Source organism: Lathyrus oleraceus, chromosome 6, assembly GCF_024323335.1.
Source record: "Lathyrus oleraceus cultivar Zhongwan6 chromosome 6, CAAS_Psat_ZW6_1.0, whole genome shotgun sequence".
NCBI classification, from domain to species: Eukaryota; Viridiplantae; Streptophyta; class Magnoliopsida; order Fabales; family Fabaceae; genus Lathyrus; species Lathyrus oleraceus.
Genome location: NC_066584.1, coordinates 238,439,295 through 238,464,657, shown reverse-complemented (window position 1 = coordinate 238,464,657; position 25,363 = coordinate 238,439,295).

Genomic DNA, 25,363 nt, shown 5'->3' with positions numbered 1-25,363 from the left:
AAGAAAACTGGCCAAGAAGTCTTGACAAATTTTGAAGATTTTGGACTTAGAAATTTTTCTAAGTGTCCTAAAAAAAATGTCTCACTTTGACTAAGCATAACTTTCTCAATTCTAATCCAAATGGAGCAAACTTTATATCTCTAGAAATATTGGAACAAGACGAACAACGTTCATGTTGGAGAAGGTTTCAAATGGAGCTTTTATCTTGATGCAAAATGAGCTTAAAGTGAGTGCAACGATCATGAAAACTTGCCCTAAATGGAAAGTCAAGCATTTCCAAATTAAGTAACTTTTCCAATTCCTGATTAAATGATGAATCCATGATCCAACCTTGATTAAATTTTACATGTAGGATCCCCTAGGCATGGATTTTGAGATTCCGCTCTCAAAATGTCAAGAGTTGACTTTTCTGGCCCCATAGTTGACTTTTCCCAAACTGTCTGATTCCCGATTCCATTTATCAATAGAAGCACTTCTAGCTCAAATAAATAGTTGGTTTTTTGTATGTAGACCCTTGTGGACATATGGAGGGCCATGGAAAAGAGTTTCACCGAAAGAATCAGATATAAACTGATTTTACACCAAACCCTAGTTTTAGGGCAAAATGATCAGGAACTGATTGCAATGATTGCCAATGGATCTTTCTGAGATAATTGTGAATCTTCCTAGGCCAAGATGCCTCTCTAATCATGACATGTATGAGCTCCTCTACTTCCAACCAAACATTGCCTGTTGCAGGTAGCCATGAAACCCTAATTTCTGATTAAATCCAGATGAATACTCTGATAGCTTTGAATCCTTCACTGATGAACTGAGGACCATAATAAGATACTTGGACCCCCCTGAGACCCTTGAGACTTGTATACTTAGAAAATGAAGTCCAATTCTCAATCTTGCTTTGTGTGGGCTCCTTCTGTTAAGGAGTGATCGATCAAAACCTGATCTCCATGTCACTAATGCAGTATGCAATGAGTATGACCTAATATGATGCTAATGAAGTGTAAAACATAATCCCATGCTTCCAGGAAAAATGAAGGGTAAATTTTGGGGTATTACAGTGACATTACCTTCGACATCTCATATATGATACCAAAATCTCAATTGGTATCAAAGCAGGCATCCTGCTCTGGTTCTGGGTGAGATCTAGGGACAATACTTTCTGGTACTATGGAGAGAGATGGAGGATCTGTTCACAGGCCACCAATTTTGGATGGATCTAACTATGACTATTGGAAACCTCGAATGGTAGCTTTCCTAAAATATCTTGATAATAAGGCTTGGAAGGTTGTGTTAATAGGCTTGGAACATCCAGTAATTACTAAGGAAGGAGAAGCCACAACTGATAAGAAGCCTGAAGAACAATGGTCCAAGGAGGAGGATGATCTAGCCCTTGGAAATTCTAAAGCATTGAATGCCATATTCAATGGAGTAGACAAGAATATCTTCAAATTGGTAAACAACTGTGAGGTGGATAAAGATGCTTGGGAGATTCTCAAAACCACTCATGAAGGCACCTCTAGGGTGAAGATGTCTAGACTACAGCTGCTCACCACCAAGTTTGAAATTTTAAGGATGAAAGAAGATGAAAACATTCATGAATTTCATATGAGTATCCTTGAAATTTCTAATGCCTCAGGAGCCCTGGGAGAGAATATATCAGATGAAAAATTAGTAAGAAAAATACTCAGGTCACTCCCTAAGAGATTTGCTATGAAGGTGACAGCCATAGAAGAGTCTCAAGACATCTCCAATATGAGAGTTGATGAGCTAATTGGTTCCCTCCAAACATTTGAGATGGGAATGTGTGATGGATCTAAAAAGAAAACCAAAAGCATAGCCTTCATGTCAAACATAGAGGAGGAAAATGGTCAGGATGTTGATGAAGCTCTGGCAAATGATGTAGCAATGCTGGGAAAACAGTTCAACAGACTGTTGAAAAAGATGGATGTAAGATCTAAGGCTAATGTCAAGGACATCTCATATGACATTAGTAAATCCAACAATGCTGGAAGAAGAACAAGGTCAGATGATAAGGCCAAAGAAGGAAAAGGAGTACAGTGACATGAATATGATAAGTATGGACACATTAGAACTGAATGTGGAACCTACCTCAAGAAATAGAAGATGAGTCGTGCTGTCACTTGGTCTAATGAGAGTGGAACAGAAGAGTCTGCAAATCAGGTGACTACCTTGACTGGAAGATGGGGTTCTGATGAAGACTTAAGTGATGATGAAGTAACCTTTGAAGAGTTGGCCACTACCTACAGAAAGTTGTGTCACAAAAGTGCAGAGGTGTGTAAACAAGTTGAAAGCCAGAAGAAGGTAATAACTCAACTTGAGAATGAGAAGGTAGAAGACTTGGAAACCATCTCCAAATTAAAAACAGAAGCATAGGCTCTGAATGCCAAGCTAGATGAAAGTCAACAAGTTGAAAGCCAGAAGAAAGTGATAGTACAGCTGGAGAATGAGAAGGCAAAACATGTGGAAACCATCTCCAAGTTAAAAACTGAAGTTGTGTTCTTGAATTCTAAACTGGAAGAGATGACCAAGTATGTAAGAATGTTAAATAATGGATCTGACTCCTTAGACAAGATTCTCCAGACTGGACAAATAACAGGAGACAAATCTGATATTGGGTTTAATGAATCAAAGCCTGAGTACAGTTACATTGGTGGCAAACCTAAATCCAAACCTAAGTACAGCCATATTAAAAGCAAACCTGAGATGTCACAACATCAGATGGGAAGACAGCAGAAAGGGAAAAGATGGAGATGCCATTACTGTGGAAAATTTGGTCACCTGAAGCCCTTCTGCTATAAGTTGTATGGTTATCCTAGCCCTATTCATTATCAGACTCACTATCAGCCTAGATCCAAACATCACAGGCCAATCAACAAAAAGCAATGGGTTCCCAAGACTAATGTTACAAGTCTAATAGCTCACACTTCCTTCAGAGTTTCAGCCAAAGAAGATTGGTATTTTGATAGTGGGAGCTCCAGACACATGACTGGAAACAAAAACCTGCTAACTGGCCTTCATCCTCATGCCACAAGTTATGTAACCTTTGGTGATGGAGCAAAAGGTGAAATCAAGGGGATCGGTAAGCTTGATTGCCCTGGAGTTCCTGACCTTGACAATGTCCTACTTGTCAAGGGATTGACTACTAATCTAATAAGCATCAGTCAACTGTGTGACCAAGGTCTGAATGTTAACTTCACAAAAACTGAATGTCTGATTACTAACAAAGAAAGTGAAGTGATCATGAAAGGAGTCAGGACCAAAGACAACTGTTACATGTGGAGTTCTCAAATTGGTTACTCTTCAAAGGGTACCTTAGTCAAAGAAGAAGGAGTGAAGACATGGCATCAAAGATTGAGCCATCTGCATCTTAAAGGTATGAAGATGATTATATCAGTTGAAGCTATTAGAGGAACTCCCAAATTGAAGATTGATGAAAGAAAAGTCTGTGGGAAATGTCAGACAAGGATGTCACACTAGAAACTCAAACATGACATCACTTCCAAAGGTTTGAAACTCCTCCATATGGATTTGATGGGATCCATGCAGGTGGAAAGCCTTGGTAGAAAGAAGTATGCAGTGGTGGACAACTTCTCCAGATACATCTGGACCAAAAACAAATCTGATGTGGTTGAAATCTTCAAAGATTTCTGTCTGAAACCTCCAGGATAAAAGCTCATGGTGGCTCAAATAGATGTAGATAATATTGGGTTTGATAGGAGGATAGATCAGATGGTAGAACATGTTGCTAGTCAAATGCAGTCTGAAGTTGGAAAGAGCTTGGTTGGACTTGGGCTACAAGTCAAACAGATAGAAGGGTCTATTCTTCTATCTCAAAGCAAATGTGCCAAGCACAATGTTAAGAAGGTTGGCATGGAGAATGTAGATCATAAAAAGACACCTGCTCCTACACATTTGAAAGATGAAAATGGTGTTTGTGCTATATATCAAGCTGAATATATAGCAGCTGGAAGTAGCTGTTCTCAACAGGGTTGGTTGAAACTAATGTTGACTGAATACAATGTCACACACGATGTCATGACATTGTACTATGACAACCTGAGTGCCACAACTATGTCCAAAAATCCTATTCAGCACAGCTGGACTAAGCACATTGATTTTTGTCATCACTTCATTAGAGAATTTGTGGAAGACAAAATCATAGCACTAAAGCGTGAAATGCAATTAGCTGACAAATTTGCAAGGGTTTTGGATGCTAATCAGTTTGAATGTTTAAGAGGGAAATTAGGGATTTGTATTCCCGAGAAGTTATAGCAATTAAAGTGGAGTGGAAAAGGTAATAAAAATATTGTCTGCCCACTTAAAAGAAAAGTGCCACATTTATGATAAATCATTACCTAGTATTGGAACTAGTATCTATGCCATTTCCACACGCTACCTCAACACAACCATTTCCATCTTCATCCAACTTCTCAGACAACCTTTGCTAGGGCAAAAAGATTTTTATCAAAAGTTCAACAAAATGTCATAACATCCCTCATCCTCAGGATCAAAACCCACTCAAAAAGGAAGGACTCCCTCCATGGAGTTTCTGGATGAAGATATTTTGGAGGTTATTCCCCTCTCTGTTATTCCAGGCGACGTCCCTGGCCCTTCTTCCACGGTTGGAAGTAATCAAGGTAACATTCCTGATAAACCTCCTCATAAGGATGACAAGCACTTTACAGATCGTGCCATTAGGAACCTAGTAACTAGGATTCTAAACGAAGGGCATGCAGTCAAGGGTGTTTCTACCCCTCTGTCTAGAAGGGACCCCTCACCTGAGGTGGAACCCCAAACTGAGAAAGATGATGATTCATCTAGATAAGAGAAAAACATGGCTGCTGAGAGACTATGCTCTCTAGGTAAAACCTTGCCTAGTAAGAAACCAGTAGATGTTTCCCATGAGACTGCTGAGAATGTTATTAATCTGGAAGAAGAGAGTTCAGAAGAAGAAGATGACACCTTGGTTCATCATGTAAAACCAAGTGTTGCAAGGAAATTGAAGACCAGAAAAGGGAAGATTGTGGCTGAAATGATGATAGCAAGAAAAGGTAAAAAGGTTGCTGGTGTAGGACCATCCAAATCATGGAGTAAAGTAAAGGTTAAGAAGAGGAAGGTCAGAGAGAGTTCTGACTCTGAAGATGATGTCGAAGACGATGTCCCAGACATCTCTCCTGCTAAAAGGAAGACTGTTAAAAAGTCTCCAGCCAAAGTTGCACTTGTGCACTTAGACAACATCTCTTTCCATCTGGAAGATGGTGCTGCCAAGTGGAAGTTTGTTATTCAAAGGAGAGTTGCTGTTGAGAGGGAGCTAGGGAAGGAGGCTGTGGAGGTGAAGGAAGTTATGGAATTGATTAAGACTGTTGGACTGATGAAAACTGTTGTTGCTTTGCCCCAATGCTTTGAAGGGTTAGTGAAAGAGTTTGTTGTGAATATCCCAGAGGATATTTCTGAAAAGAGTAGCAAGGAATTCTGCAAGGTCTTTGTGAGAGGTAGATATGTAAGTTCTCCCCAACCATAATCAATAAGTTCCTAGGGAGAGGAACTGAAGGAGGTGTGGAGTTAGAGGCTACAGACAATGAAGTCTGTAGGACTATTACTGCTGGCCAAGTCAAGGAATGGCCTAGTAAGAAGCATCTTTCAGCTGGAAAGTTAACTATTAAATATGCCATCTTGCACAAGATTGGTTCAGCCAACTGGGTGCCAACAAACCATATCTCAACCATCTCTAATGGTCTTGGAAGAATCATCTATGCTATTGGAACCAGGCTAAACTTTGATTTTGGAAGGTTTATGTTTGAACAAATTGTTAGACATGCCTCCACTAATGCAATAAAGCTTCCTATTGCCTTTCCATCTATCATTTGTAGAATTATCTTAAGCCAGCAACCAGGCATTCTCAACACAAGTGATATTCCCAGCAGAAGGAAGCCTCCACTGTCCATTCACTACAAGTTATTTGAAGGGAGCCATGTCAATGATGTTGTCATGACATCTGCAAGGAAGGAGCCAGCCTCTCAAGATGGCTTGATTGCTCAATTGAAGGAAACTTGTAAGGAGCTAGATACTGGTATTAGGGTTGCCAAGGCAAGGAAAGAGGCTTTAGAGGTTCTCATTAGTAGTTTAGAGAAGGAAGAGATGGTTAAGGTTGGTGAAACCAAGGAGTCAGATGCCAATACCTCAAGTGAGAGGTCCAATTCTCAATCTAGTGGCAGTTCGGATTCTGAAGGTGAAGATGATGATACTTCCTCAAACTGAGTGGTAATGGTTCCCCTGTTATGAAGACTGTTTTGGATGCTGGATCTTTTGTTGTTTTTTCTGTTGGAATGTTTGTAATTTGTGGCAGTCCCTATTGATGCCTTGATGTAATATTTGGGCTCTTTATGAGTTCCATGGATTTCTAATTATCTCAGCTATTGCAGTTGTGTATAATTATGGCTTGTATCTCCTAACATTTATGTTTTAACATTTTTTATGTTATAACATCTGTTTTGACATTCTCTACTAGGCTAATTGACATTTATTTTGTCTAATTGGTCACCTTTGGTCTATTTTGACTAAAAAGGGGGAGAAGTGATTATGTGGAGAGCTGCAGTTAAATGTGTGGATTATGGAGATCTGCAATGTTGTTGGAGCTAGCTAGGCTAAACAGGTGAACAGCTGATGTTGGAGGAGATATCTGATGTGGGACATAATGATGTTCTGTTTTGTGATGTTAAAGGAGATGTCTGATGTTCTGTGCATATTCTGTGTTGCACAACTGATGTTGGAGGAGATGTCAGAATGTGATTCTGAATGTTACAGATGTTGAAGGAGATGTCAGAAGGATATTCTGATTGTTACAGGTGCTGTTATTACAGGTGTTGTTATTGCTGAAGAAGATGTTTGTGTTGTACAAACTTAGGGGGAGAAGAAGTACCCATGTGTTTGTGTGTTTTACTAGTTTCTATTATAGCTAGTAACTCTGTTTACTTCTGTTGTTGCTTAAACTGTTGTTATGTTGTTTAACTGCTGATGTGTTTTTCTTGTGAACAAAATGGACTGATATATGTTTTAGCCAAAATTTGCCAAAGGGGGAGTTTGTTGGTTCTAAGTGTTGGCAGCAATTTTGGTAAAACAAAGAGTGTTCACAAGATGTTGCATGTGATGTCTTAACATAAGATATCTTGTACCTGCTGGAGTTTAAAAATATAATTATGCAGGATTGTTTCAGGATGTCATACACGATGTCATGACATCTGATATAATGTACCTGCTCGATATTTAAAATGGAATTATGCAGGATTGTTCCAGGATGTCAGACCCGATGTCATGACATCTGTACACAGAACATTCAGTGTGAATATTATGTGTTATGTGATTGCGCTTTTAATGGCAATCTATGTTTGATTGAGGAGTTAATTGCAAACGCAATCAATCAATGATTACAACGTGATTTAACTTATTTTCCAAAGAGATCTAACCAACTGTCATAAGAAGATTTGAATGGAAAATAACTTTAGGGTTTTATGATGTCCAAGCCCAGCTGAATGCTTCTATAAATAGGATATGGAAAACCTGAGTTGATACACAAGAAATATAGAACGAAATATTGAGAGAGAATAAGGGTTTGTGTCTTGTGTGGTTGTGTGACTTGTAAGCCATTCAATTCATCCATAGATGATTGAATTGGTCTGATTTGTGAGTTGTATTTTGTCACTTAAAGCTTTTAAGCATGAGTGTGTGTCTACTTGATTGAAGCTGCTAAGTAAAATCAAGTGTGTGTCTTTGAAGAGTGTCTTCTTTTCATAAGTAATTGTTGTTAATATCACTGGTGTGATTGAAGGGGAGTGAGTGGAATCTCATATCTAAGAGTTCTTAGGTAGAAATCATACGGGTAGAGATTAGGTGAAAAAGACTGTAACTTGTGGAGTGTACTGAGAGTCTTTGAACTGGTTCTATTTAGTGGATTTCCTTCCTGGCTTGGTAGCCCCCAGACGTAGGTGAGTTACACCGAACTGGGTTAACAATTGCTTGTGTCTCCTGCATTACTATTCTTTATCTTTATCCTGTTTGTTTTACTCAGATATTAGTGTCGTGACATTACCTTCGACATCTCATATATGATACCAGAATTTCAGGTTGAGTTTCATCATATCCCTCGAGATGAGAACCGGATGGCAAACGCTCTTGCAACATTGGCGTCAATGACTGTAGTGAAATATTGGAATGAAGTTCCCAATTTATCTATGATGCGTCTTGATAGGCCAGCTCATGTGTTTGTTGTTAAAGAGGTCGAAGACGAGAAGTCGTGGTATTACGACATCAAATGTTTCCTTCAAAGTCAGATTTACCCGCCTGGGGCATCTTTGAAAGATATGAAGACTTTGAGAAGATTAGCCCGTAATTTCTACTTGAATGGTGATATACTGTACAAGAGAAACTTCGACATGGTTTTGCTCAGATGCGTGGATAGACACAAAGCAGACTTGTTGATGACCGAAGTGCATGAAGGATCCTTTGGTACTCATTCCAATGGACATGCAATGGCGAAGAAGATATTGCGAGCAGGTTACTATTGGCTGACAATGGAATCTGATTGGTGTAAGTTTGTGAAGAAATGCCACAAGTGTAAAATCTATGCTGATAGGATTCATGTTCCTCCGGCACTATTGAATGTTATCTCTTCCCCATGGCCTTTCTCCATGTGGGGAATTGATATGATTGGGATGATTGAGCCCAAAGCTTCGAATGGACATCGTTTTATTCTAGTGGCAATTGACTACTTTACAAAATGGGTTGAAGCGACATCGTATGCAAATGTAACCAAGCAAGTTGTTGTAAGGTTTATCAAGAATCAGATCATATGCCGTTATGGTGTGCCAAGTAAGATCATTACTGATAATGGATCGAACTTGAATAACAATATGGTGGAAGCTCTTTGCAAAGACTTCAAGATTGCACATCATAATTCTTCTCCCTACAGACCCAAGATGAATGGGGTTGTGGAAGCTGCGAACAAGAACATCAAGAAGATTATCCAGAAGATGGTTGTTACGTATAAGGATTGGCATGAAATGCTCCCATTTGCGTTGCATGGGTATCGTACATTCGTCCGCACTTCAACAGAGGCAACCCCTTTCTCTCTTGTTTATGGTATGGAAGCAGTGCTCCCCGTAGAGGTTGAGATTCCTTCATTACGTGTGCTCATGGAAGCCAAGTTGACTGAAGCTGAATGGTGTCAGAACAGGTTTGACCATTTTAATTTAATTAAAGAGAAGAGATTGACTGCCATGTGTCATGGTCAGTTGTATCAGCAAATGATGAAGAAAGCTTTTAATAAGAAGGTCAAACCTCGAGTGTTCAGAGAAGGTGACCTGGTGCTCAAGAAGATTTTATCGTTCAAGCCAGATTCCAGAGGAAAATGGACTCCTAATTATGCGGGGCTATATGTTGTTAAGAGGGCCTTTTCATGTGGTGCATTGATTCTTACAACTATGGATGGTGAAGAGTTCACTCGTCCTGTGAACGCAGATGCAGTCAAGAAATACTTTGCCTAAAAAAACAAAAATAAAAAGAAAAGAACAGCTCGCTAAGTTGAAAACCCGAAAGGGCGGCTTAGGTAAAAATGAGCGTCTCGGTGGATTGAAAATCTGAAAGGGTGATCCAGGAAAATATTAGAGACATAAAAACAGAAAATAATTTCCCGATAAGTTGAGTACCCCCACCTTGGGGAAACTTATGCAAAAATTAGGGATTATGGCAAGTAACTGCATTCTGCTGATCTTCAGTGATTTTGAATACTTGTTTGAGCACGAGGGTTGACGTCAGTTCATCTTCAGTAGCGGTCAAAAACACAGTGGATATCAAGATTTGGTAGAAGAATTAAGGATCATTTATATTCAATGTAACCCTTTTCCATGTAAATTACCATTTTCAACTTTGTAAAATCTATGGAGTCTTGTCATTTACAGACTACCATCCTATTAAATAAAGTTGAGCTTTTATCTAATTGTTTCTACTCTTATTTACTTCAGCCAATACTTTTAAATTTTTACTATGATCATTTTGAAATAAATTTTTTTAAATCAAAATCAAATTTTCTTAAATATATAAAAGCAAAAACTTTTCCAAAGCAAGTAATAGTAATATCAACAGCATTTCAGTGAACAGCAAGTCCTTAAGTGTGAAGCATCTGAGGTTCCCCAAGCAGTAACTCTTCGGGTATCTCTAGGCATCAGTGTTGATTCATGTCCTCAGTAGAGTGTTGTTGTCCTCAGCTAGCAGATTCAGTTCCCCGGTGGAGTGTTTGTTCCTCAGTGGAGTTTCTTTCTTTTCCCCAACTGAGATGATTGATTCAAATCTCCAACGGTGTGTCTTGGTCCCTAACAGAGTTTCGGCCTTCCCAGCGGAGTTCGTGTTTCCTCAACAGGTATATCGTCATCAGAAGATGTTTGATCTTCCCCAGTAGATCGATGTATCTTTGTTCCCAATTAGAGGTTTCTCCTGGTTTCTGAGCAGCTTTTTGATTCTTCCCTAGTAGGGTTGTCTCCCATTTTTATGGTGTTGACCTAAAATTCCCTGCAGTTGGATGTGTTTTCTCCTCAACAGATCTCCTCCTTCCCCAGCTAGGGTTGCCTTTGGGATGTTGATATCTTTGTTCTCCAACAGTTTGTCTCCATGATGTTTGTGGATTTCCCGAGGATTGTACCGGTGATTCAATTTCCTTGCGACACCCTTGTATCCTTCGTGATCGTTTTGTCAGCATAATCACCACATATACATATACATATACATTCATATAAATTCATGATTTGCATATCCTGCATATTTGTTTGGTTTTAGATTTTCATTCTCTGTTATGGCGGTACTTTATCCCCATACCAAATCCAGTGCTTTTCCTGTTTCAATTGTAGAGTGTCAGCCCCTAAGCAGAAAAGACTCTAACCTTTCTCTGTTTCTCCACTGAGTTTGTTTCCTCGTGGATGATTGTTATTTCAGTTTCCTCTTCGGCAAATTTTCTGGATGGAATTGCTCCCCTTGAGTTATGTCCTCATGGGGTCGAGTCTTGATTGACCGTTTCCTTTCTAGCTCTTACCTAGATAAATATTTTGGTCCCCTAAGAGTCTATTACCCAGTAACTGGTAATATTCTTCTTAATTTATGGTTGTTACTTCTTGCCCAATACCCAGCAAAAGTACTCCTTTTCCTCTTTAGTGGAGTCCCCTAGAAGTATATCCTTGATATGTTCATCCTAACCGATTACGGATATCTATCATTCCCCATCGTGAGTCTATCCTTGATATGTTCACTTTAACCAATGACGAATATTCTTATCTTTGGTGCTTTACCCAGTAAAAAGGTAGTTGTAATCCCTATTTTGGTTTCCCCAGAGAGATAATCCTTGATATGTTCATCTTAATCGATGACGGGTTTTCTTCTCCTTATTGGTCTTCTACCCAGTAACTGGTAGTTGTAAATCCTATTGTTCCCCTTTAGCGGAGTCTATCCTTGATATGTTCACTTTGACCAGTGACGGATTTTCTCTTCTCTGGTATTCAATCCAGTAACTGATAGATGTAACCCATATTTTTCTCCCCTTTCAGAGTCTATCCTTGATATGTTCATCTTAACCGGTGACAAATTTTCTCTTTGATTGGTCTTCTACCCAGTAACCGGTAGTTGTAAATCCTATTTGTCCCCTCGCGGAGTTAATCCTTGATATGTTCATCCTAACCGGTGATGATTCCCTCTCCGACGGTTTTCTATCCAGTTTTCGATAGATGTAATTCCCCTTTTGTTGTTCAGTTGGTATATCCTTGATATGTTCATCCTAACCGATGACGGGTATCCTCCTTGACATCCCCAAGCAAGTCTATTCTTGATATGTTCATCTTAACCGGTGACGGATTTTCTTCCTTATTGAGTTTATCCTTGATATGTTCACTTTAACCAGTGACGGATACTCTCACCTTTGGTCTTCTGCCCAGTAACTGGTAGTTGTAAATCCTATTTTCGGGAATATTCCCCAGCAAGGCTATTCTTACCCAGTAACCGGTAATGAATATTCCCTCCTGGCCTTCCCTCAGCGAGTCATCCTTGATATGTTCATCCTAACCGATGACGGATGTTCTCTCTGTCAGATCTTTATTATCTCCTTACCCAGTAACAGGTAGTAAATAATAGATGTCTGCTCCTCCTGTGTTGAAATTTTATTTTCTCCCTAGTCGAGTCGAGTGCGCATTTCCTTAGTGAAATCGCTTTTCCCTGTACGAGTCGAATATTTCAGTTTTATCCTGGCTTATTCGTATTCCCTGCAGATGTTTGTTTCCCCGGCTGAGTCTTTCCATTTTATATGGATTCCCTCGAGTCCTCTGGCCTACGCATAACTCCTTTTATCCCCCATAGTCTCTGTCTCCCTAGTGAGTTTTCCTTATGGAATGCATTGTGCTCCTGCGAATTTTCGGTCCCTCAGATTTCTTTTTCCTTTGTGGCAATATTTCCCCACAAAGCATTAACTGTTGCATTCATATCATATGCATCATGAGGTCTCTTAGGGACCAAAATTTGTTTCTCTATGTTGTTATTTAAGCCCATTCTACTGAGTCGAGCCAAAGATTTTAACCTTCGCCTCCTCAGTTAGAATGTCCTTAAATAGGGGAAGTTGTAAGACCCCAATTTTGACCCTAAGATCCCTCATGCATTTCATCATAAGCATTAGCATTGGGATGATACATTGGTATCCTCCTTACCCCTCCTTCATTGGGTTTGTTTTAGGAGAGATCGCCAAGCATTTTGTGATTATATCATACTTGTATATTATCATTTTACTAACCAAAACACCCAAAAAATATGTCTTTGTAGTTGTCTAACTCTTTTGTAGGTTAGGGACATGATTTCCTTGATTCATTGATCACATCTAAGGTTTGAGACCCTCATGAACAAAGAGCACCATCAAGAATTAATTCAAGAATGGTTATGAGCATAATTTATGAGTCCCAATTGCTTCTACATGTTATATTGATCAAGTTTGCTTCAAGAGTTTGAAGGTTATTTGCCTTAGAAACCCCAGTTTGACTGGGTATCTTGAGTAACTTCTCCAACAAGATATCTCACCAATTGATCAAGTTTCTCAAGGGACACTTCAAATTTCATCATCTTATGCATATATGATCTATCATGAGCCAATAAAGTCAAGAGAATTGGAAATTATCAAGTTGGTTGATGGTGGTTGGCTAGATGGTTTCATCTGATCAAAACTGGGTCTCCCTATACCCTATCTCCTACAATTTTCCCCATATGAAAATGATTCCAAGATGCAACTTACTATAAATTACATTATAAACAACTTTCATGTTGAGACCTAGAGCTGGTTTTGCTTGGAAAATCACTTTCTATGTTGAAACATTATAGGTCATTTTGTCTAAACCCTAATTTAAAAGTCAACTTCCCAAGGCCATAACTTGCTCAATTTTTATGAGATGAATGATTTCCAAGTTGCAAAATCAAATTCAATGTGTCTACTTCAACTTTGATGTTTGGAGTGGGATCAAATTCAACTTCTTTGCACATGTGATATTAGGCTACATTTTAGGTCACTTTTAACCTATACCATTGATCAAGTGATTTTGCCAAACTTCAAAAATGCATAACTCTATCATTTCAAATCCAAATTATATGAAATTGGTGACCATTTTGAATTTATTTGAGATAACTACAACTTTGATGAATACACTTTTCTCATTTGAAGCTCCCATAAAAAGTTAAGCAAGGTGGAATATTGAGACATATGGCTTAACATTTAGAAAATTTTCAATATGTCAAATATTTCCAAACTTACACCTCAAATATCTCCAAGTTCCAAGCTCCAAATGAAAAAGTGTTCAACATCAAAATTGTTCCTCTTGATCTCACCTTTCCAAAGAGCTAAAATTCATGCATTTTGGATTAGAAATGCATAGGCTGCGCATGGCTTAAACAGGCTGGTATCATGTGTCATGAATCAAAATTCAAACAACAATGCACAATTGCCTTGCAATCCAGTCCACCTCCAATGCATCTGAACTACATTATGGACCTTTAAACAATCATTTGATGGGCCTATGCGTGCCCATGCAACTTGCTTACCTCACTTTGCCAAGTTTGGAAACTTGAAGGAGTGTGCAATTAACACTTGAATTCTCTATAAATTGAAGCTCAATTGCTCAAAATCAACACACACTGCGTAAGCTTTGATTCCCCACATAAAACCCTTCACATTGAGAGGATAAACCTGAAAAATTATGTTGAATTTGAGCTTGAATCTCCACTATTTTGGAATTCAATTCTCCAGGAGGCCTTTGATTCTAAGCCATCCCATTCCACTTCTGCAAGCAATTGGAGTGAAGCAAAACACGATTCAGATCAAGATCTAGCAAGCTCATACCTCCATTAAAGGTATTTTGTAGAAAATTTGATCTCTTCAATTCTCCTTTTTTATTGTTCAATTCTCTTGATTATTGTGTTGGCTGAAGTCCTACCAATGTAGGCAACGTGTTTGAGTTGTTTTGATGATGAATCGAAGCAACTCAGATCATGAACCTCATTTTTCAATTCCACATATCTCTAAATATAGTTGGAATTGGAAGAAATGGAGGTGATATTCGTGCTCAGTGATGTTTTCTCTTTAAAATCATGTCCCTGTTTGAAATTTTGGTGATGGTTGATGATGACCAGTCCGGCGAGGCTCGCCGGAGAAGACAACCGGAGCTCTAGCTCCGGTGATGAGTTGTCTCAGGTCTAGACTGTGTGATCCTTGCTCTACGTTATAATCACAGCCGTTCCTTTTGATTAACAAGTTTTCCACGCAGTTGACTCGTGCATTGGTGGAACGTGCGTTGTGGATCATCAGATCTGCCACCTCAATTAATGAGGGAGATCTAATGGTCCACATATTTTTGCAATTTCTAATTTTCCATTTAATTCCATTTTTTTCAATAATTCATAATAAATTTAATATTGATCCAAAAAATATGGGAGTTTCACCAAAAAATTTCAAATATTTTTCTCTTTCATATTCTGAATTAAAATTATTTTTGGATCATTATTAATATTTTTCATGAATTAATTGATTTTTCATTTGTTTTTAATTGTTTAAAAATATTTTTAAGTGTCCAAATATTATGAATTTTTTTATCCAAGGTCTTTTGACCTTGTTTGACCTATGATAAATCACATGGCCATTTATTTAGTGTTTTGATGTGATTTTAGGATTTTTACAAAACATATTTGAATTTAATGCATTATTTTAATACTTTTAATTGAATAAATGTCATTTTAATTGTGTTGACCATTTGGATTGACTTATTTGAGTTTCTCATTTGTTGTTGGGCCTTGGTCAAGGTTGATTTGACTTTGTCAAGTTAATATTATTGGATTTAGGGGATTGATAGAATGTACATTCCATCTCCCAAAATGAATGAATAATATTAATTTGGTAAAAATCCTCCTTTGACCAATTTATGATCTCATTCATCCCTTTCCCTCTTCATCTAATTCCCCTTCTTCATCCATTCATTTCAATTGGCCAATGACATCTCTAAATCCTATTGCTAGTTGATTGAAAGATTAAAATGAGTATGGATGAGGTTAGGTCACACCTTTGTATACTTTTTTGTGTGTGGTATGTTTAATGAGCATAGTTCTTAATACTATGTCTCCAACATGCATTAACATCAAAAGTTTATTGCCCGACCTCAAATAGTTGTGACTTCTACATAAGTCCAATTACGATTGCTTAACATAGTGCTAAATTTGTGACACAAAGGCATAAGCATTCTAGTTAGTGAGATTGTAAGTCTCCCCTCTTCCATGGTATTGTGTGGAAACTTGGCCTTCTTTCCTTCCTTTGGAAGATGTTTTGTTTCAAGGATCTATGCTTGTGACAAATAGGTTGAGTGTTCTCCAAAGAATGTCTTAACATCAAAAAAGCAAAGCAAAACTAACTATTAACTTACTAACCATTAACTTTTACTTTCAAGCATTTACTTTGAATGCAATTTATTTTTATTGCTACATTATCATTTGTCATTGTACATATCATTCTAATTGTTTATGTTTATGCAATTTTCACTTTGTCCACTTGACCATATTGTGTGATATACTTTGTTGCTTTGTTTGTTTGATTGGTCTTTAACCATTAATGCACATAATAATAACAAAAACCCTAAAAGACAATTTGAGTGGACTGTTGTTTTGGTCTCTCCCAATTGGACTTAGAATTTAGGCAACATTCCTTTGCTAGTGGACTTGGCCAATGCCAATTTGTTGAAAGACCAAGAACTTGCAAGTTTGAATTTGTCTGATACATCATTCAAGACCTCTCCAGATTCGTCTGCAACATGGATCATTGTTAAGTTGTTATGTTGAACCTGTGACTTATGGATTTCATCTGCTACATAGGCTATTTTGAAGAAGATCATTGAAGTGGATAAGCTTGGATGATGCCATCTTTATTTGATTCCTTTTCTCTTCAAGATTGATATTGTTGTGCATTTGTGTGTTGCTTGATTCTAAAAAGTCCAAGGGAATTCTGGGTTTCTATTTACATATTTGTCTATTGGATTGCTCCCATTTGGTCAGATCTTTTCAACTTTAAACTTTTAAATTTTTGTGCATAGGGTAGTCTCTTCATCTTCTCCCCATTTCTTTAATTTCAAAATCTCTCCCTCCATTTTTAAAATCTTCTTTGTGTGAACTATTTTTGTTCTAAACTTTGACTACTTTTTTACAAAAAGGTAGAAACTTTGGCCTTATGCCATTGCATTTTCAAACTTATTTTCTTAAATCAAACTTGTAAATAAACTTAACTATACTTGACTTAAACTTTCAAAAAGCCAAAAAAAACAAACTCATCCAAACCATTTTTAGGCCTTTGTGCCTTTCAAGCTTAATTTTTGTTAAAACCAACCAACTCACTTTGAAATTTATAGCACGAACTACGAGGTTTTGATCCCTCATTTATATGTTGGTACGTAGGCACGAGACCAAAGGTCTTGTCAAACACAAAAATATAATTAATTAATTCTTTTATCATCCCCCCGTTCTATTTGTCTGTAAACATCACTTTGTAAAAAATACATATGCACACAAAAAGGGCTCCCTAGGAGTACCAAGGACACTTTGGGTGCTAACACCTTCCCTCTGTGTAACCAACCCCCTTACCTGTGATCTCTGACTTTTATTAATTTTTATTTGAAAACTTCTTACTATTTGGGTTTTATTCGCATTTTTTCCGTTTTCCCTCGGAAACAATAAAATCACGGTGGTGACTCTTAATTGATCTTTAGCTTGTCAATAGCTTAATGATCATGAATTTCCCGCTACAATATTGTTTTGACTTTGCAACATGGAGTGTTTGTGATCTGTCACAAAATGCAGGATGCTGTGTTAAGTTTGTATGTTGTGGCTTTTGGTTGTGCACACGTTTCGAGCTTGGATCTACTGTCAGCATGGTGTGATGATGGATGGTATGCTCCATGTCCCTTGGTTGCTGCTTCATGTTAGGCTTAATACAATAGGTTTTGCTGCATGTTCATGACAGGATTGACTTGGTCTATTTGGCTAGTGTTTTATGTGTTTCAAAATGCATTTCCTTGAAACATGGTGGTTGAACAAGGGTTTGCAACATGATGGCCAAGGTTGGAATTTGAAGCATTATGCACACATGACAAGGATTCAAGGATCAAGGATTAACATTTGACCTTAGCATTGGAAATAGAAATTGGACTTAGAGTTTTAGGATGAAAAGGGATTGAGTTGACTTTTGTCAAAGTTGACCAACAAGTCAATTGTTGACCAAAGTCAACATTTGGTCAACATGTAAATTTTTTGAATTTTTGTATGTAGTGAAACATTTCATTATGGAACTTGATGTATATGAATGAGATTGACACTTTTTTATGCTTGTAATGATTTTGTATGAACATGATTTCAAATTGATTAAAATGAACTATGAACATGACTTTGGATGAACATGAATGACTTGAACAACCATGAGTCAATTTGACTTGAATGGACAATGGTAAACATGAGCCCAAGATCTTTAGGCTAAACACCAAGAATTGAATGTCGTGAAGTGAATTTGGATGAACTTAACTAGATAAAACCAAGAAAATCAAGGGCTAGGCCCTTGAAAGATACAAATGAAATGCCATGGGATATAAGCAAAGGATGGAAATCAATAGGACCAAAGACTTGGGTTAGGACCAATGACCTTAAGCACAAATGAATGGAACCAAACCAAAATCAACATGAATGAACCAAATACAAGAGGTTAGGAGGGGAAATGACCAAGCAATAGTGTCAAACACAAAATGGGTGATGAATTGGGTGGAATTAGGGTTTTGAAGACTGCCTAGATAAAAAGTCAAGTCACAAGCCATCCTTAGATGCAATCTTCATTGGTTATGATTATCTGAAGTAGATCAAGATGCCTCACAAACCAATCCAAAGCTTCATGACCATATCCTCAAGCATTAGGGTTAGCATGCCTTGAGGACTGCTTGAAGATTCCCCATACCTTCATCATCAAGATATTAGGGTTTTTAAGATCCCTAGGCTTTGGTGTAGCTCTAAGCCCTACCACAAAAGCCAAGCATTTGGAATCTATAATGATCCCTTAATGGAATGAATGATGCATATGCATGAATTATCAATGTGTGTAGTTGATCCCCAAGTTGTATGGAGGTGGGAAAGAAAATGGAGGGAAAATTTTAGGGTACTACAGTTGCCCCTATTTAATCTTCTTGAACCTGAATACGGTAATTGCGGTAACTTTTCAGGTATTCGAGGTGGAAGAGGATTAAATACCGACGTATCCCAAAATTTGCTTGAACTAGTGGTTGGAGTTGTCAGCGGCTTTTGATGTTTACGTGGGGTATCATGGTGGAGAATATGATATGCACGGTGCGTGATGTATGCTTTTCTTTCATGATGCATGCATGCTCGTTTGTTTAGTTATATGTCATTTGTGGGGGATATGAGTCTTTATTATGATGGGAACTCCGACTCGTCATCGAAGATTGGAATGTGATCATTATGGACTCCAGGTGTTGTCAACACTGCTGTCAAGAAATCGTCTACCTGTTGGGGAACACCGAGACACTGAAACCAATATGGCAGTCAAGCCAAGTGGATGTCACATGTTTTCAAGCAAAACCATTTTTTGAGCCACCAGTCATCTTTCAAGTTTATCGGGATTTCACAGTAATGCATAACGTCTCCCTTTAGTGTAGCTTTTATTGTTCCTCGAAATTCTAAGGCATTATGCGAATAAGATAAATCAGTTATTTTGCATGCAAAGTACAGAAGGAGAAAAATACTTGATAAAAGAAATTGAATTTTATTGATCATGAATAGAAATGTACATATGGTGTGTACAAGGATGCAAACACCCTAGATGAGGATGTTGCAAAATTTGAAAAATAGATGAAATGGCAATGAGAAATATTTTGTATATCTTTTCCATTGATTACAACATTTGTCTTAGTCTACTGCCAAATATGAACCCCGAGACCTTGCTTTGGCTGACGACGATTGGTCCTTGACCATCTGATATCTAGCTTTTAGTGTAATGGGCTCGAGGATCATAGCCAATGCCTTTATCCCTAACTTTTGCCTAGACATTTTTTATTCTTTTCTTCCACCGGGATTCTCCTTTTTGCCTAAGCTGCCTTTCAGGTTTTCGACTTAGCGAGCCTTATATTTGTTCCCTAACTTTTGCATGGACAATTCATTTTTTGGTCCATCGGGATGGCCATTTTTGCCTAGATCGACTTTGTGAAGACTAATCTAGCAGGCTTTCATCATTTCTTTTTGGGCATAATATTTTTTGACTATGTCTGCATTCACTGGCGATGGCAAGTCTTCCCCATCCATCGTTGTGATGATTAGAGACCCCCCCGAGAAGGCCTTCTTTATGACGAAAGGTCCCCCATTGTTGGGAGTCCATCTGCCTCGCAGGTCTGAGTGAATAGCAGAACACCTTTTGAGCACGAGTTCCCCTGTGTGATACTCACGAGGAAGAAGTTTCTTATCAAAAGCTCATTTGAGACGTTTTGGTACAACTGACCATGACAGACGGCCATGAAACGTTTCTCTTCGATCAGATTCAGTTGGTCATACCATGATTGAACCCCTTCAGCTTCATCGAGGTCGGCCTCCATGATGACTTTGAGTGAAGGGATCTCGACTTCAATCGATAGGACAACCTTCATCCCGTATATCAACGAGTATGGAGTTGCCCCAGTGGATGTACAGACTGAGGTTCTGTAACCATGCAAAGCGAAGGGTAACATCTCGTGCCTGTCCTTGTATGTCTTGACCATTTTCTGGATAATTCTCTTGATATTCTTATTAGCTGCTTCTACGACGCCATTCATCTTGGGTCGGTATGGTGATGAGTTGTGGTGCTCGATCTTAAATTCTTCGTATAACTCCTTCATCATATTATTGTTGAGATTACTGGCATTGTCAGTGATGATCTTGCTAGGTATCCCATAGAGGCAGATTATCTCCTTCTTGATAAACCGGGTAACCACCTGTCGAGTGACATTCGCATATGAAGCAGCTTCGACCCATTTCATGAAGTAGTCGATGGTGACTAGGATGAATTGATGATCGTTAGAAGCTTTAGGCTCTATCATCCCAATCATATCAATACCCCACATAGAAAAAGGCTTTGGAGAAGTCAAAACATTCAACGGAATCGGTGGCACAAAGATCTTGTCACCATATATCTGACATTTGTGACATCTTTTAACAAAGTTGTAACAGTCAACCTCCGTTGTCCTCCAATAATACCCATCCCGGAGGATCTTCTTGGCCATAGCGGGACCCTTTGCATGTACACCCTCGCAGCCTTCATGTATGGATCTTATGATCGCACTAGCTTCGTGTCTATCCACGCATCTGAGCAGTATAGAGTCATAATTTTACTTGTATAACACATCACCATTTAAGAAGAATTTGGAAGAGAGTCTTCTCAGAGCCTTCGTATCGGTAATGGATATACCCTCGAGATATTGTTGTTTCTCCATAAAATATCTTTATGTCATAGAACCAGGGCTTATCATCAGGATCTGCCTCAATTGCTAGACAATGTGTTGGTTCATCTAGGTGGTCAATATGGATGGATGGTGCCTCATTCTTCCATTTGACTTTGAACATAGATGCCAACATGGCTAGAGCATCTACTAACTTATTTTCTTCCCTTGGGATATGATGAAAAGAGATGTCATCAAAGTAGGGTACTAGTTTTCTGATATGCTCCTTGTAAGGTATCAACTTGCTATCCCGAGTCTCCCAATCACCTTTTACTTGACTTATTACCAGAGATGAATCACTGTATACCTCAAGGACCTTGATCTTTAAGTCGATGGCCGCCTCCAAACCGTAGATACATGCTTCATATTCTTCCATATTGTTGGTGCAGTCAAAACATAATCTAGCGGTAAATGGAAGGTGGAAACCGATTGGAGAAGTGATAACAACACATATGCCATGGCCTCAAGCGTTGGAAGCACCATCAAACACGAGCGTCCATGCGATCCTGGTTCGGGGCCTTCCTCAGGGTCTGCCTCAAAACCTGACATAGTGAAGTCTCTGATAAACATAATGTCTTTGTCTGGAAAGTCAAACCTCAACGGTTGATAACCTTCGACAGGTCGGTGAGTAAGGTAGTCAGACAGAACACTACCTTTTATTGCTTTTTGGGTCACATACTGAATATGATACTCAGTTAACAACATTTGCCACCGGCCAATTCTACCAGTGACAGCAGGCTTTTCGAAGATATACTTTATCGGATCCATTTTAGATATCAATAAAGTGGTATGGCAAATCATATATTATCTCAGGATTCGAGCAACCCAAGTCAAAGCACAACAAGTTTTCTCTAAAAGTGAGTATTTGGTCTCACAATCAATGAATTTCTTGCTGAAATAGTAAATAGCATGTTCCTTCTTGCCCGTGTCATCATGTTGACCCAAAACAAAGCCCATAGATTCATCGAGTACTGTGAGGTACATAATGAGAGGCCTACCAGGAACCGGTGGTATCAAGATTGGTGGTTCCTGCAAGTACTTTTTTATTTTGTCGAATGTCGTTTGGCAATCGTCGTTCCACACAATCGATTGATTTTTTTCTTAACAATTTGAATATCGGTTCGCAGGTAGCCGTTAAGTGTGATATGAATCTGGAGATGTAATTGAGTTAGCCAAGGAAACCTCAAACTTCTTTTTCTGTTTGGGGAGACAACATTTCTTGGAAGGTTCAAACTTTGCCGGGGTCAACCTCAATACCCTTCTGACTGACTATGAAACCCAAGAGTTTACCAGATCAGACCCCAAAAGTGCACTTAGCTGGATTCAGTCGCAATTTAAACTTTCGGAGTTTGATAAACAATTTCCTCAGGTTCACCAAGTGATCTTCTTCAGTTCTGGATTTGGCAATCATGTCGTCCACGTAAACCTCAATCTCTTCATGAATCATATCGTGAAAGAGGGTTACCATGGTGCGTTGATATGTTGCCCCTGCATTCTTCAGGTCGAATGACATTACTTTGTAGCAGTAAGTTCCCAAGGGTGTGATGAAAGTTGTCTTCTCCATATCTTCTGGCGACATCTTTATCTGATTGTACCCGGAGAACCCATCCATGAAATAAAAGACGGAAAACTGAGATGTATTATCAACCAAAACATCAATATGAGGAAAAGGGGAGTCATCCTTTGGACTCACCCTATTGAGGTCTCGATAATCTACACACATTTTGACTTTACCATCTTTCTTCGAAACTGGAATGATGTTAGCAACCCATTATGGATACTCGGAAATGGCCAAAAAACCAACGTCAAACTACTTCTTGACCTCTTCCTTGATCTTGAGTGCCATGTCGGGTCTAGTCCTTCTGAGCTTTTGCTTGACAGGAGGACATTCAGGCTTGAGTGGCAAGTGATGTTCAATGATGCTGATGTCTAACCCTGGCATATCTTGATACGACCAAGCGAAGACGTCAACACACTCGTGCAATAACTCTATCAACTCAGAGTGTACATGCTTGGCAAGAGATGCCCCCAATTTTACATCCTTTTTATCAGTTTCAGAACCCAAATTAATGACATCCATTGGTTCTTTGTATGGCTGAATCTCTTTTTCTTCGTGCTCAAGGAGTCGTGCTAGTTCAGCTGGTAATTCACAATCTTCCTCACTGTCGTCTTCAGCTTGGTTGATTGGAAATCCATATTTACAGTTGATTTTGGCCATATTATGATCAATAGTTTTGTTTGCTCTGCATATGATGAGCTTATTTCAGTATTCTTTTTTTGAGAAAGTGGAAAAAGAAAAAGAAATCTTTTTCCATTTCGTTGTTTTTAGTGAAAAAGTAAAATAACTGAAAGAGCAAGGAACACAAGTTTTGCATGCAAAAAGTACTTTTTATTTATGCACATAACACTTTTAAACATGGAGCCCTTTATAAGCTATCCTCTCGTCTCGGGCGGGGACGAGGGATTGAGAAAACAAAATGTATTACGTTTTTTTCGAGTACACTATAGGAATCACGGTAGCTGTCCAGTTGGGAAGCTTGAACCCTTGAGGACATCTGCATATGAGGTTAGGCGCCTCAGGTTTACTGCCACTGGATTCTCCAATGACGGCCACAGTATGATCGTTTTGAAATCCGACACTGCTGAATTTGACCGGGTTGAACTGTTTCTTCTTTGGGCTTGCCTTGCGTGCTGCTGGGTGATAACTGATACTAAACCATGACTTAGAAGGTAATGTTGAACTGGTGGGTCCGATACAAATGGGCAGATTGACTTCCCCAATAACCTTCCTTCGGGATCTATCAAAAGCTCAGACAATCAGTGCATTGTTCCTCATCTTGGGCCCTTTAAACTGTAATTGGCTTAATGTAGATTTTGGCAATACGTTAAGTGAAGAACCAGTGTCAACGAGGACTCGAGATAGAAGAGAGTCTGTGCACGTGATCAAAATTTGTAACACTTTATTATGGGTATTTCCCTTAGGAGGTAGCTCTACTTCATTAAATGCCAGATACCTACTGGCAGTGATGTTAGCGACCACATCGTCAAACTGATCGACCGTATTATCTTGCATCACATGAGCGGCATTCAGAACTTTCAGCAATGCTTTGCGGTGAGCCTCAGAACTCAATAGCAAAGACAAAATGGATATTTTGGAGGGAGTCTGGTTCAATTGGGCGACGATTTTGAAATCACCCTTCTTGATCAATTTGAGGAATTCTTGGCTTTCCTTAAAAGTGATGCTCTTCTTGTGATCTTTAACTTGTTCTTTCTCAACCATCGGCCATTTACCTTTAGACACCTCTGACTCTGCAGCTTTATTGTCAATAACCTTCTTCGAAACTGGAGCAGTTGTCATGTTCGGAGTGGCAAGTATAGTTGCCCCTGCCTGCGGAGTCGGAATAGGAATGACCTTCTCCTTAGGCGGGATAACTGTGGGTGCTGGAGACACCCTAGGAGTGTATTTTGGAGCGAATACACAACCGATATGAGTCATTCCTCCCACTCCAGCGATGTTGACGATTTCAGTGTCAGGAATACGATTTTCCTTTCCTCCCAAATACGATGTTGTCTCATAATTCCAAGGCATTACCTTGGTGTTCTAATACGGAAATGAACTGGGAACACGAAAATGAATTGGCTGAATCCTCTTGGGAGGAGCTTCAACCTTCTTCTTCCTATACACAATGGTTATTGGTTCAATTACTGCAACTTCTTCTATTGTCTTGGTCTTGGAGAACTGTATCAAACCCTGATCCATCAGTTTCTGCACACAACCCCTTAACTCGTCGCAATTGTCTGGATCATACTCACATACTGCACAATCATCATGCATACCTGCTAGGAACCCAAATGCTCAAGTCTCTTTAATACAACTGACAGCGGAGTCTTTACATCTTCGGCTCTTAGTACGGACTCGGTAGGTTCCTCTTCGATCACAGCGTTGACTGCTGCACCACCGTGATTTGGCAAAGGATTCGTCTTCACATTGGGCTTTTCCTCGAAGAAGGTCAGGATATCCTGGTTGATTAAATCTTGAATCTTGTATTTGAGGGCCCAACATTCCTCTATAGAATGCCCTATGAAACCGGCGTGATAAGTGCACGAAGCGTTGGGGTCATGCTTGGGGCGGAATGGAGGAGTGGTTGCAGGTATTTCTTTTGGTACGATAGCCCCCACATGGATCAGATAGGGCACCAATTCTGCATATGGTACCAGAATCTTGTCAATCTGGGGACGATTACCAAAACTGCTTCTGCTATTCTGACCTCAACCTTGTC